Raw genomic sequence first — 13,231 nt, 5'->3', positions numbered from 1 at the left:
CATTGACTCCTTATGCATATATTTTGAGGATTTTTTAACTTGAAAATCCTAAGTTAGGACTATTCCAAACTCTTTGTGAAATCGACCCCGGGACACTGGGCAATTAATTTTTTATATTAAACTGTCTGTACTGAAAATACCAGAACCAGGTATTTCAAATGTAAAGATTTCCCTATATTTTTGTTCTTGTAAATTTCAGACACAAAAAAGGAACTTGAAAAAGTTCTTGAAGGCCTGCTTGACAACAACAACAGTAAAGGTGACTCAAAGTCAACTGAATGCCCTAAGGGAAAAGGCAACGTCAAAGACCAAAGAAGTTTGAAGAGAGTGACGACTCCAGTGACTCCGAATTCCATGTCATTGGAAAAAAAGCGCTTAGATGTGGTAAAGTTTGTCATCTTTTTATGGGCAGATACACTGACTTCCCTTTTATTTCTTTAAAACATACCCAACGATCAAGGCCAACTATCCTACCCCTAACTTAAACAAATGTTGATGTTGGACCAAACCTACACCTGATCCAACAAGAACACCACCCAACCAAACTCATCAATGGTGCTTGGCTGTGTGGAAGAAGTTTACACTACCAAAAAAACATATATCAGTAACCCCCCTTCCAAAAATAATTTTAAATAATTAGCCGAAATAAAACAAAGCTGTCAAATTGTAACTTTTTCTAATGTATTACATGTTCATACAGACTAAAAAGGCACAAACAACCAGCAGCAAAGCAGTGGCAGAGAACATGGTGAAAAATATTTTTGCTTCGAAACAGCCAAGATTTGAGGTTAGTACAGTTGCAAAAAACTCCACATTGCTATTTAAAATATTATTGGTAATTTTTATAAAATGGGATTGCATATTGTGTTTCACACTCTCAGATATGCACTGCATAGCCTTTTTATTCCTTTTTAAAAGGACGGTAGGGAGACCGGTCTCGAGGGGGAGAGATGATTTAAGATCTACATCACTAAACAAAATCCTGCTTTACAGGAGCAACACGATGAGGTAAAAACAGTTACAATTGGATTTTAATATGTTCTTTATAGCAAGATTATGATAACACATCATCAGACAGTGACAGCAATCCCATCAATGAGCTCAGGAATCACAAGGCAGACAATGAGATGCTAAAAAGAGAAAACAAAGCATTAACAACCACATTGTCTACTATGACAAGTAATATTTGGGTTTTGTACTATATTGGCTTTATAAAATAAAAGGGAGCCCTGTCAGTTGCATTCTTTTCTGAAATTGACACTGTTTTCATCAAGATGTAAATGAAAATATTACGATTTCGAATAGTTTCAAAAGAACTATTACGTGTCCTGCCCATATAACAAGTTGCAATATTCTTTTTTTTTAGTTCTGCCACAACTGCTCTACGAAGTGAAGAAAATGACAGGCAAATTGTCGTCCAAGCTGTCTCCTCTGTCCTCTTACTCATCAAATGAACCGTCCACTTCATCAAATGGGCAATCCAGTACCACAAAACAACCAAAAAGAACAACACCAGCCACGAAATCATCACCAAACTCAGTTGAATCACCTATGGTGGACTTGGAGGTAATTCACATCCACATTATCTTATCATTCATATTGTACCCAGAGGAAGGGCATGTGTAACGCTGTATGCCCTTCTTCCAAAACGAAAAAAAGCATAAGCAATAAAATGGCTCCAGAAAAAAAAGTGTGGCATACTGTTACAAAGAATTACCCCCAAAAACATTTGTCAATTCTCATGCAAAATTTAAGTTCTCAAATGGTGGGAGGGGGGCAGAATTAACAAGTCTCTAACCTCACGTTAACATGGTGTCAATTCCCATTGTACTCGAACCCTTCCAGTGCAACATTTTTCAACATCCAATTACATTATAATGACTGATGAAATATTCCTTCATTGGAATTAAATAACCCATGAGTTGTTGAAATCCAATGACGTCATGTTTCAAATTTCGCTCTGAGCTCAAAAAAAAGTAAGCACTAAACCGAAACACTACCCGAACAAAAATGTACTGACCAATTTTTCTCCGAATGATGTCATCAGGTGATTGGATGTTGACAAATTTAGCACTAGAAATGTAAAGAATGCAATGGCAATTTACACCATTTTAACGTCAGGTTGGAGACTTGTTAATTTTTCCCCACTCACAAAAGGTCTATATATCTTTTAGAAAACGAGTACATCACAAAAAATACAAATTTGAGTAGCAACAGTCAATGCATAAAAACAACTCGATTGAAAATTTGCTTGATCGATTCCATTCCACACATTTTCATTGAGGCTGCTGCCCAGCTACTTTTGAGAATTATATAAAGTTTTAAAGTCCTCTTGTCTAAACTTTCTGATTTTGTATTGGAACAATTCAAAGACATGAAAGAGGCTGATTTAAACCGATTTGTATGCTAAAACTTCTGACGAAGGTCGTGAACTTTAGCAATAGTTAGCGAAGTGTTTTTTGTGTAAATTCAAACTGTTTTTGAAGGGGATCAGTTACAATGAAGTTCCATTTTGAGAGTTACTGATTTTCCAGGATAAAGAGTTCTAAAATGATTAGGGGGGGGGGGGGGGGTGGAATTACAAGTGTCTAACATCACGTTAAAATTGTGTATTGAAACCCTTCCAATTATAATTTTCAACATCCAATTACAGCATTATGAGAAAATTGGGTTTGTACATTTGTGTATAGGGATGTTTTGGTTTACTCCTGACTGTCAATGATATTCAATCAACACGGATTTGAATTTGATCGTTTGACGTATGAAATATTCCTTGTTGGAATTAAAGAACCCACGAGTTGTTGAAATCCAATGACGTCATGTTTTCAATTTTGCTCTAAAAAAATCAAATAAACCGAAACACTAGCCTACCTGAGCAAAAATGTACTGAACCATTTTTCTCAGATTGATGACATTGGATAATTTGATGTTGATAAATGTAGCACTGAAGGGTATCGAATGCAATGGCAATTTACATCATTTTATTGTGAGGTTGGAGACTATGACACAAGCTAGATGCAACTTGAAAATGATAAATCTAAGTACTATAGGATGGATATTTTAAAGATCTTGATTTCCATCTTTTTCTAGATCGTAATATCACACAATTAATTAAATATTTTTCCAACTTTTCACTCTCAAGATAATTTAGAAAGAAAATTTAGAAAAAAATCCCCTGTTGCTCATGTTATCAGAGAATGCTCACTCAAATAATCATGATAAAGAAAATAAATGTTGATTCTTAAATCTTCTTATTTCAGTCTGTACCTTGCTTAGTTTAATGTGTTCTTTTTTGTATTACGTAGCATAAATAAAGAAACTGGAAAAAAAGTGTATAATTGAAGTGTACATTGTATGTATAGTGGAACAAATTTGAACTAGTGCCGGTGATTGAAACATAAACGTAACTAGCAATTGCCTTATTCCGCGTACCATTGTATTTCCAATAAAAAACCAGTGGTACCACTGACTGGAATAGGAAGCGACGGGCTACCATGTTTACCATTTGAAATACCTTTCAGTGTACTATATGTACCATTCAGAAACCATTGAATGTAAGGAGCATTTACCATTCAAATACCATTACGTGTTCTGTCATAATAGGAATGTACCATTCAGTTTACAATTTAAAATACCATTCAGTGTACTGTCGTACCAATCAGAAACCATTGAATGTAAGGAGCATTTACCATTAAAATACCATTCTGTGTCTGGCATAATACCATTGATACATTGACTGGATAGGAAGCTACCATTCAGTTAACCATATGAAAAACCATCCAGTGTACCGTGGTACCATTCAGAAACCACTGAATGTAATGAGCACTTACCATTCCGCGTACTTTCACAATACCATTGGGGATACCGTTGACTGGATCAGAAGCAACCACTCAGTTTACCATTTAAAAACCCATTCAGTGTACCGTGGTACCATTCAGAAACCATTGAATGTAATGAGCATGTACCATTGAAATACCATTCCGCGTACTTTCAAAAATCCATTGGGGATACCATTGACTGGATCCGAAGCTACCACTCAGTTTACCATTTGAAATACCATTTAGTGAAATGTTGCAATACCCTTCAGAAACCATTGAATGTAAAAAGCATTCACCATTAAAATACCATTAAAGAGTACTGTCATAATACCATCAGGATACCAATTACTGGAATAGGAAGCTAGCTACCATTCAGTTTACCATTTGAAATACCATTCAGTAAAGCGTCGCAATACCATTCAGAAACCATTGAATGAAGGAAGGATTACCACAAAAAATACCATACCATTTACCGTTGTAATACAATTCAGAAACCATTAGGATAATACCATGGTAAATGAAAAAAGGTTATTACCATTAAGTGTATACCATTACCATTATACCGATGGTAAACCATTGGTACATATCCAATACCACCATTTAGAAATTACCATTTGTACCATACTATGGTGCTTTAAATGGTAATGTATGGTACATTTTTGTAAGGGGAAGCTTGCTGAATGCTTCCTTGGTACCTTTCCCCATCCAGTTGAAGGGACGCACCGGCAGAATTGGGCTATTTGGGTTACAAAAAAGACTAATGTATTCAACGGGTTTCCAGGACAGTCCTTAAGAACAGTCTTTAAAAAAAACACATCAAATTTGGCCGTTTTTGAGCATTTTACAACAAAAACGAAGGTCGCGTGATTGCTCTAACCAAAAAGTGGTACAAAATTATTAACGAGTAATTGACGAAATAGATCAAGTATTCAAATTATCGCTACAAAATGTCAATAATGGTGAAATATCTAACGTAAGATTCGCATTCAAAAAGTCTGTGTAACGGAAACTTGTTATATGGCCCCACAGCGTGGAGCGATCAGAACGTGAGCCTCGGGGAATATCACGTACCGCACATGCCGTGTCTCGTGGGGGGCAGGAGGTGTAATCTCGGGCGCTATGAACTCCCAGCTTGCGGGTCTCGCCGTGAGCTTGGTAGGGGTTGGGAGCCAGACATCAGAGTACATGTTTGTCATCGTGGGTTTGTTAGTCGGTACACATCATGTCAAATCCGTTATTTCTTATGATCGCAACGTTCCAATATTATACTGTTTTGTTTCATTGCTCCTAATTTCTGTTTGCCAGGAGTTTTCAGGAAACAATAAAAAAAAATTGACGATGTCAAACGTAGGAATACCGCATTTTGTTATATTGACAGTGTTATTGTGTGAGTAGCTTAAAAAGTGTTTTTTGAAGAAGATAAAAAGGATTACAAAAACCGGAGCCCCCCGATCGAAAAAAGAAGGGGTGAAAAATCATTTTGTATAAAAGGTTGAACAAGAGAAAGTGTTTATCCAGGGGGGAACTTAAATAAGAAAATGGTTATATAGGGGTTATACCAATTAATGTATTGTAGTTTTCTCTGTTACCTTCAACAATGGACATTTAAAAATGGCTATTACTTAGCCCTGTCACACTCGCCCCAGCTAAAATCATTGTTGTCCTCAACAATGTCTGACTTGAGAAACATAGTAGGCCTAATGAGCATGATCTTCCCAACTGCACTAACGTATCTGAAATTATGTAACAAGAACTTTAAAACAAATTAAAATATCATTAGTTCCATTCTCCAAACTTTGGACGATAGACTGGGTGTTCCTCCTCGGGTCACAAGGATCATAGATGGATGAGTCTGAAGAAGAGGGGTAATAATGACTGTTACACCAAGTTACTAGAGTTTGTTTTTTGGCACTGTTAATGACATCCTGAGGGTCTTGGAATTCTTCAGATGCAGAAATCACCTGCTGAGGTTCTAATGTCCCAACAACGGACATTTAAAACAATGAAGATTTACAGCCAGTCCCCAAATCGCTGTGGAGGCCTAATGGATCTACGTAATTGGTGTGCTGGTAGTTCATCGTCTGACGAAGAAGAAGAATCCTTTTCAAGTGAGTCTTCAGTAGCTGGAGGGGTTGAAACGTCTTGGCAACTTGTAGTGTCCTGGTGGACTTCTCCTTGTGAATCCGCTTGTGGGGTATCATCCGGTCCGCTGCTCTCGTCTGGGTGGAAACCTTCTGTTGTTATGTGATTGCTGCTCATCAGCATCTCGGAAGTCATCTGGTGGTAGGACCACACCCGAACTCTCGTCTAAAGAAGCATGTTCTCCTGGTAATGTTTGAGCTGTGTCTCGTCCAGAACTGGATGCTTCAGAAGGAGTGACATCAAACGGGCACAACATCAGCATGTTGCGATGTAGAGTTCTCACGGAGGATGTACCAGCTTTCCGAACTACATAAGATGGGATACCTTGCAGTTTCCAGACTACAAACAAAGGGATTGCTTCCCACCGGTCCTTCAGCTTACACTCCCCACGCACAGACTTATTAGCCACGAGTACTCTCACCTGGCTGAAGGATGCTCTCATGGACCTTCTTGTCATAGCCGACCTTTTGTTTTGCCCTAGACTTCTCTGCCGTTTCCTGAACGTCGAGGTAGACTTTCCGCATGTGTCTTCTGAGTTGTCTGACATAGAATGGATAGTCATTGGCTTCTGTAACTGCTGGCGTTGAAACTGGAACAAGTAGGTCGATGGGTATCTTAGGTTTTTTTCCGAACATCAGGTGGAAAGGGGATTGGCCAGTTGATTCATGCTTGCTGCAATTGTAAGCATGTGTGAGCGCTCCAAGGTGTGTTGCCCATGTTGACTTCTGGTCTGGTTCCAGGGTTCCTAACATAGAGAGTAAAGTGCGGTTGTGGTATGGAGTGGTCTTCATCTTCTTCACCCCAAGGAGGCTACACAGCTCTTGAATTACCAGTGACTCAAAACATCTCCCTTGGTCAGAATGCAACCGCTCCGGCATCCCATAATGCACTATGAACTTCTCCCAAAGGACTCTTGCCACAGTAGTCACTCTTTCGTCTCTAGTTGGGTACGCCTGTGCACTTTTGAATGTAGACCTTTACCTCAGTGTACATGCTTGGCCAGAAGTACCGGTCCTTGACCTGTTGGAGAACCTTTTCGAATCCAAGATGACCCATATCATCATGTAGGTGAGCAAGCACTTGCAATCTCATGGCTTGAGGAAGAACGAGCAGATTCTGGACTTGGTTTTCACCCTCCTCCCCAACATCGGACTCCTTTGTGGTTTGCCTCTTGCTAAGTTTACTTTGCCTCTGAACCACACGAGTTATGTCTGGATCATCCAGTTGAGCTTAAAGGAGATTTCTACCTTGCACACAGGGAGTTCCACAGCTTCCCGGCTCCTCTTGGTCTCCTGAGCTTTCTGACTTCTCAGATTGATCTACTCGCGTGTGAACTTCAACCTGTACAACTTCTGGTTTAGTACTCGTAACGGCTGTTTGCACTGTCAAATCTAAAATGTGTACCACCTCATCATGGGTCATTCTCGACAAAGCATCCGCATTTGTGTTGTTCTTGCCTGGCCGATATAAGATGTCTAGGTCAAACACAGCGATGTCACTCACCCAGCGCTGACAAGTTGCATCCAGCTTAGCTTTGTCAAGAACATACGTCAGGGGGTTATTGTCGGTTACTGCCGTGACTTTATTTCCGTAGAGGTAGTCCCGGAACTTGGTAGAAAGTGCCCAGTGGACAGCTCGGAATTCAAGCTTGTGAATTGGGTACCTGGTTTCAGCTGAAAAAAAGACTACGGCTGGCATAGGCAATGACTCGCTCCTTGCCGCTGTGATTTTGGACGAGCACGGCCCCCAAACCATCCAGGGATGCATCAGTCTGCAGAATAAATGGTTCGCTGTTGTCTGGGTAGGCCAAGATGGGTGCCGACGTCAGGCTGTCGATGAGCTTAGTGAAGGCAGTTTGACATTCCGGTGTCCAGATGAAACATGGGTCCTTAACTCCTCTCTTTCCTCCTGTCAACGCAAAAAGAGGACCTGCTATCTTGGCATACTGGTGAATGAATCTCCAGTGGTAACCAGTGATTCCTAAGAAGCTCCTGACATCGTTCTTACACTTAGGAACTGGCCAGTCCTTAACAGCTGAAATCTTCGCTGGGTCGGTTGTGATGCCCTCTCCAGACACTACATGACCGAGGTAGTGTACACTGGAATGGAACAGGTGGCACTTGGAGGGCTTCAACTTCAACCCATTCTCCCTTAGTCTGTTGAACACCTGGCTGAGACGTTTGACATGCTCCTCTAAAGTACTGCTGAAAACGATTATGTTGTCAAGATAAATTAACACGCTCTCAAAATTCATGTCACCAAACACAGTAGTCATCAGGCGTTGAAACGTTGCTGGGGCATTGACTTAACCAAATGGCATGTGCGTGAACTCGAATAGACCCATTGGGGATGTAAATGCTGTCTTTGGCTGGTCCACCTCGGACATCTTAACTTGATGGTATCCAGAAGTCAGATCAAGACATGAGAAATACTTTGCCTTTTTCAATGCATCTAACGCCTCATCAATTCGTGGGAGGGGAAACGCATCACGAACTGTCTTTGATTTTAATCTCCTGTAGTCCACGCACAGTCGGATGGTGCCATCTTTCTTTAGGACTATGACAATCAGTGATGCAAATGGGCTTTGGCTGGGTTTGATGATGCCTGACTGCTGGAGGTCTGCAATATGTCGTCTCACGTCCTGATACTGCGCTGGAGGAATGCGTCGGTATGTAAGCCTAAATGGGGTGGGGTCAACTAATGGAATGTTGTGCTCTATCGTCTGGGTGAATCCAATATCTTGCAAGTGTTGTGAAAAGATGTCCTTGTTTTCCTGAATTAAGGAGGCCACACGTGGTCTATCTTCTGGGGAAAGAGAGCCAAAGTCAACATCAATGGTGTCATCAAGTTGGGGCATATTTGTGGATGACTCACAACAGGTTACCAAATCTCCTGGGGGGTCACTCACTGATGAAGAGATTACTCTACCCATGGTCAGTCTTGCTAGACGGGTGTTACAATGAACCACGACATCAAGAGAGGACATATTCATAACTCTGACAGGGACCTTTCCATTCTCTACTCATACAAATGTTCTGCCGACTACAAGGGCACCTCTGGCTGGTGGGGATCGGGCATCTTCGACCAAAGCTTCAAAGAATCTGTCTCGAAGGAAACTTGGGGTTTCAGTGGGGATGTCAGCCTCTGTGCCAGCCTTCACGACGAAGGGTTTACGACCTTTAAACCGCAATGCACAGAACTTGCCATTCTTCTTAACTACATCACCACCGTCTTCAATGGTCCATTGAAGTGCTGAATACCAGGTTTCGGATGCTTCTTTTACCCTGGAAAGGAACTGCCTGCCGTGTTTCTCATGGAGAGCATCCCGACTTGCCCTCAGCACATTTGTGCCCAACAGCCCAGGAATCTTTCTGCGGAACTCTGTCGTCGGTACAATAAACACTGGTACCCTCGGTAGGGTGCGTCCAAGGACAGTCATGTCGACGAAGATTACCCCTTTGTGGGGTACAGGTTTGCCTCCTGCGCCCTGGATGGTGACATCTGTTTCATGCAGTGAATGTGTTCTAAGGAGAGGATGCCTGGCCACGAATTCGTCTGTAACGGTGCCGACTTGTAATCCCGTATCTAGAAGGACTGAACATTTCCTGCCAGAAATAGCAACTTGTACACGGCTTACTGGACCAACTAGACTTTCTCCTTGCTCTTTCTCCTGGGGGATCTTTCCATATCTATTGTTCTCCAGAGGGCTCTTGTGTAAACTAGAACAACCCACTGACTGCCCAGCATCAGAGGGTTTTCCTAGTTAAAATGATGGTTATAGCTTTGGGCACCAGAGGTCTGCTGAAAACGGGGCTGTTGACGAAGATTGTTGTATGGACAGCGACGGGCGAAATGACCAAGTTCCCCACAGTTGAATTAACCAGCCTTCTGTTGGGGCGGGGCTTGCCTCTGCGGCTGCGACGGATGGGGCCCTTGTCAGGGTCCAAAACCAGGATCCTGCTCTAGCTTCCCAACTCGCTGACCAAGTCTCATCTGGTAGTCCAGCACTTGATTTAGGGTGATGGCCTGTTGTTTGACAAGTTCCGTGAGGGCCAAAATTGGTGAGGTTGTGTTGTTGTCCTTTGGCTCGGGGTGTGGTTTAAGGCTAGATGGCTTATCCGGGATTTGCTGGGCCATCATGTTTAGGGGGTGTCTCGCCCTCACCTCTGTTTCCATGAGGTTGTCCTCTGCAATCACCCGCAGTTCTTGTCGCAGATCTTTGAAGCTCATCGAGCGGGGCCGCATTGGGGCCAACCTTTGATGTAGACGCCTGTCCCGAAGTCCAGCCATGAACTGGGTAGCCAACATAGTGTCCCGGTTGTCCCCAAAACCAGTGTCCTGCCAACCATGGTGAGCGCAGGTGACTTCGACACGCCAAAGGAGAGCCTCTAAGGTAATTGCAAACTCGCTAGCTGTTTCTCCTGACTTCTGGGTTCGGCTATAGAATCTTGTTATGGGCGAGTTTGCAACTGTATCCTCACCAAACTCCTCAACTAGCTCGGCGAACGCCATTTCAGCGGTCACTCCCGTCGGGGTCCGGCTCTCAAGATTTAGGATGATGTCTCGAGCTCGTCCAGAGGTATGGCGCACTATGTCGTGTAGCTGGGCCCGATCTGTCATCCTGCCCTTGGACTCCAAGACGTACTGCATGTCACGTAGCTGACATGCAGGCTCCATTGGAAGAACAAAGTGTTCAGTACAGAAGCCTTGCATCACTTGCAGAAAGTTCAAAGCATACCAGGAAGATGGCTGTCGCAAGGTTCGGGCAAAAGACATATCAAACAGTGTCATAGCAAAGGCAATAATTCCTGTTGAGATTGATCAAGCAAGTAATTGATACATGTACGTTTACATTTGGTGTAACTTTTTGTGTTTCAACATTTATTTACAAATGTTTTTGTAATTTCTTCTACAGGTGGTGATTCCTAGTCTCCACATATCCCTCGGCATCTACAAAAAGTTGTTTGATATGTTTGAAAGCAGCTGTCACAACATTTACCTTAAATTGTATAAGTGGTCTGTGGAGTTTGCTGATGAGGACGACGACAACTGTGCAACCAACTTTGAACAGCAGATCTCCAATGAGTTTGAAAGGCAACAGAAGATCGACAGTGTCATGACCAAAAAAACAAAAAGAGCTAGAACAACTTGAAGAGGAGCTACTATTGCAATTTTTTCAAGACCCCAAAAATGCGGTGTGAACTGGAGGAAATGGTAACTCAAACATTTTTCCTTTAAGACTATTTGAAATTTAATTTCAGCTGCAGGTTTTTTTTCAACATCAAATTACCCAACTACTTTTTATTGTACATCATTGTTGTTTAACACGAACACACACAGATCTGCCATTTGGCACCGGACCCATCGCCAGCGGTCTTGATGACACCCTAAAGAGACACAGAGTAGAAAGGCAGGCATATCATGGGAAGGCCTTTGTGGGCAACCACGTATAGAAGTGTTGCAGGGTACGTTCACATTCAATTTAGTTGTATTTTATTGTTCCAAATATGCCTATTTATAAACAAACTTACACATTTTGAGTGTTTTTATTCATTTTAATTTAGATAGAAGTTATCAAAGACCTTACAGCCACGCCAAAGAATGTGATGAAAGATATGATATGTGACACCATCCCATTGTCAGATACACCGACCTAATACGCGAGGCTTCATCAATTGGTGAAACCTTCATGGAAATATTCATGAAGTTCGCCTATGTACACTTTGTCATTAATCATGCCAAAGGCGTGTCTACAGAAGACTTAAGTCAAATTGGTATGTAATCAAATCATGTGGGGAAATTGTTTTTAATTTTTATTATTTTCTTAATTTTATAGTTCCTCTGATGCCACAGCTTTATTTAACATGTCTTACGTAATTACATTTCAGACGCTTGTATCACTGACTTCTTGTCATCATACCCTAGGATGTTTCCAGGTCATTCAATTACCCCCAAGATGAACCTCCTGGAACGCCATGCAGTGGAGCAGCTTCGGAGATTTGGTGTAGGGTTTGGACTCATGAACGAGCAGGGTGGCGAGCTCGTCCACACCGAGTTCAATAGAACAGGTCGTGTTGTTCACGGTTTGAAAGACAATCTGCAGCGTCTTCTCACCATCATGAGGCGTCATCATGTTAGCACCACACCAGAAATCCAGGCTCAGGTAATCACTGGCGTAAAAAGACCAAAGGAGGAATAAATGTTTCTGATAACAATATTGATATTAACATAAATAACATAAGAAATTATGGCGGATAAACAAAACAAAAGTGTATCTGACGACAATACGTAGATCTACGAAGTTTTTTCAAAGATCATGGGTACGGCGTAAAACTTGATTTGATAGTCAAAATTGTAAAACTGTAAACTTGACCAAGTCCTTATCCCATTTTCGACCGGTGTTATTGCGTTTTTTTTGTTCAATATACATAGATTTCTTGCGGTCACCGACTTGACATGCCTGAGCATGGTGCGTCGTGGACCGGGTTCATTTCAGGCGACGAGCGTGGTCGACGAAAATAGACCGCCTGGGATTTGGAATTATTTACGGGTAAAGTCACCTTGTTCGCGCCGGCGACCATTTGCCTAAACTAATTCCAGTATTTCGCGTAACGTTCGGAAATTAGACCATGATAAACAAAAACTCTTTGACAGGAATACAAAAGCAGAGATTTTATTATGCTGACGTTTCTGTGGTGGTTGAGTGACTCAGTTTTATAGAGCTGCTTATAATAAACAGGCAAAACATTTTGCTTTACAAAATTGCAGAAATTGAGCAGAACACCTGGATTCACAACTTGAACATGAGGCATGGTTAAGCTGCTTTTTGTGTTTAAAAAGCTATTATGTAGTTTGGTCCTGGGCCAATGGCTTTTAAAGGAAAGAATCGCAGCGCTTACGTAATCAGGGAACTGTGCTTATGCTAAGTGTATTTTACAGCTTAGCAGGGAATGTGTTCTTCACGTCAGAATTCGCATCAAAAAATTTGCTACAGTTGACTAATTGTGCTCAACTCCTGCGAAATTTTCACTGCGAAAACAGTGACTTAAAAATTTGATTTGCATTCGCAGGAAAAACCGCATGCTTTACTTGTGACAAAACTAGGCAGGGGCGACTAGTGTGCTTTAGTGTTAAAGTCGCGACTACAAATTATTACTGGAGTCGCGACTACTGTTTTTCTCTACTCCGTTATAGTCGTGTCCACACATCTACTACAAAATTTGTCCCGACTACCTGTTTGGTGAACCAGTTGTGTTGCTTACTACTATTCG

The 13,231-nt window shown here is 41.6% G+C and overlaps 1 pseudogene; it reads left to right on the top strand.

The window, feature by feature from the left end:
* The window catches only part of LOC139942627 (uncharacterized), a 187,916-nt pseudogene extending 175,757 nt beyond the window's left edge, over positions 1-12,159 (top strand).
* The last annotated feature ends 1,072 nt before the right edge of the window (positions 12,160-13,231 follow it).

The sequence above is a fragment of the Asterias amurensis genome, chromosome 10, assembly GCF_032118995.1.
Source record: "Asterias amurensis chromosome 10, ASM3211899v1".
Taxonomy (NCBI): domain Eukaryota; kingdom Metazoa; phylum Echinodermata; class Asteroidea; order Forcipulatida; family Asteriidae; genus Asterias; species Asterias amurensis.
This window is presented reverse-complemented; position numbering and strand designations above follow the sequence as displayed.